This window comes from Mandrillus leucophaeus, unplaced genomic scaffold, assembly GCF_000951045.1.
Source record: "Mandrillus leucophaeus isolate KB7577 unplaced genomic scaffold, Mleu.le_1.0 Scaffold18, whole genome shotgun sequence".
In the NCBI taxonomy this organism is placed as follows: Eukaryota; Metazoa; Chordata; class Mammalia; order Primates; family Cercopithecidae; genus Mandrillus; species Mandrillus leucophaeus.
This window is the reverse complement of record NW_012101809.1, coordinates 3,356,774-3,359,088: the sequence shown is the minus strand read 5'-3', so window position 1 is coordinate 3,359,088 and position 2,315 is coordinate 3,356,774.

Below are 2,315 nucleotides of genomic sequence, written 5' to 3'. Positions count from 1 at the left end.
GCCCGTCTCGGCCTCCCAAAGTGCTGGGATTACAGGCTTGAGCCACCGCGCCCGGCCTCATCTCTAAAATAAATAAATAAGCTGGATATGGTGGTGCATCTATAGTCCCAGCTACTTGGGAGGCTGAGGTGGGAGAATCACTCGAGCCTGGGAAGTTGAGACAACGGTGAGCTGTGATTGCACCACTGCACTCCAGCCCAGGTGACACAGCAAGACCTTCTGTCTCAAAAAACAAAAAAACAAACAAACAAAAAACCAGGTGCAGTGGTTCTGAACACCTGTAATCCCAACACTTTGGGAGGCCGAGGCAGGTTGATCACCTGAGGTCAGGAGTTCGAGACCAGCCTGGCCAACGTGATGAAGCCCTGTCTCTACCAAAAATACAAAAATTAGCTGGGTGTGATGGCATGCACCTGAAGTCCCAGCTACTGGGAAGGCCAAGGCATGAGAATCGCTTGAACCTGGGAGACAGAGGTTGCAGTGAGCGGAGATTGCCGCCACTGCACTCCAGCCTGAGTGACAAAGTGACACTTTGTCTCAAAAAAAAAAAAATATATATATATATATAGAGAGAGAGAGAGAGAGAGAGAGAGTGTCAGCAGCTCCCTAGTTTCATGATGGACTTCAAAGGTACTGGTGTAAGCTGGGCATAGTGGTCCATGCCTATAGTCCCAGCTACTTGGCGGGTGGCAGGCTGAAGCAAGAGGATTGTGTGAGGCCAGGAACTTGAGGCCACAGTGTGCTATGATAGCACCAAGGAATCGCCACTGCACTTCAGCCTGGGCAACATAACAAGACCTTAGTCCCAGCTCCCGAGTACCCAGAATGTTTATAACGACTATGACTATCATTCATGTGGCCACAGCCCCATTCACTCAGGGCCCAGCTCTGGCGCTCCTCCTAACCCCCACCCTAAGGTCATAGATGAAATGGATGGGAGACTACATTCCCAACAGTTCTAAGCTGGGGAGTCTGGGAAGCTGAATGGGAATGGAAGCTGACTCACTTCCAGATTCCTTCTTCAGCCTCAGGATAGACTCATTTTCCCACTGATTCCAGGACCCATTTCCAGAGGAAGCTAAACCCTGGATTACTTCCCTCTTTGCTGCCCCACCTCTATGCCACCAGCTCACCTCTACAAGAGGAGGACCTAGGGCCAGTCCCTGGAGAAAAGTCCCAAAGGAGCTTGGGGGAGAAGATTCTTCTCCCCATCACCCCCAACAACTGAGGCTGCCTGGAGGAGGAGGTAGGCTACTTTTTCTCCCTTTCCTTTAATGGACTTCAGATGCACAGAACTAAATTAATCATAACCTTGGTTCATGACACACACTTATCATTGCTCCATGCACAGTGCACATTTATTTACTTATAAGACTATCATGGCCAGGCACGGTGGCTCACGCCTGTAATCCCAACACTTTGGGAGGCCGAGGCGGGTGAATCACCTGAGGTCAGGAGTTTGAGACCAGCCTGGCCAACATGGTGAAACCCTGTCTCTACAAAAAATAAAAAATAAAAAAAATTAGCTGGGCATGGTGGTGCATGCCTGTAATTCCAGCTACTTGGAAGGCTGAGCCAGGAGAATCACTTGAGCCCGGGAGGTGGAGGTTGCTGTGAGCAGAGACTGCACCATTGCACTGCAGCCTGGGTGACAGAGTGAGACTCCGTTTAAAAAAAAAAAAAAAAAAAAAGACTGTAAAGAACTAATCAACATGAAAGCTAGGATCTTGGCAATAACTTAAATCTAGCTACCATCTCTCAGGATATCCGTCATTCTCTTGTTTTCCTTATATACACACACATATATATTTTATAAGACAGAGCTTCACTGTGTTGCTCAGAATGTAGTGCTGTAGCTATTCACAGACCCTATCATAGTGCACTGTAACCTCAAGCTCCGAGACTCAAGCAATCCTCCTGCTTCAGCCTCCCAAGTAGCTGAGACTACATGTGCAGCTGGGACTGTAGGTGGCACCACTATACCTGGCTCCTTTTACATACTTACCAGCTGTATGTATTCCTGAAAATTCGTAAGAATTTTTAGCCAGAGCAGTGACTCACACCTGTAATCCCAGCACTTTAGGAGGTCGAGGCGGGTGGATCACCTGAGGTCAGGAGTTCAAGACCAGCTTGACCAACATGGTGAAACCCTGTCTCTACTAAAAATACAAAAATTAGCCGGGTGTGGTGGTGGGCACCTGTAGTCCCAGCTACTCTGGAGGCTGAGGCAGGAGAATGGCATAAACCCGGGAGGCGGAGCTTGCAGTGAGCTGAGATCCGGCCACTGCAGTCCAGCCTGGGCGACAGAGCGAGAC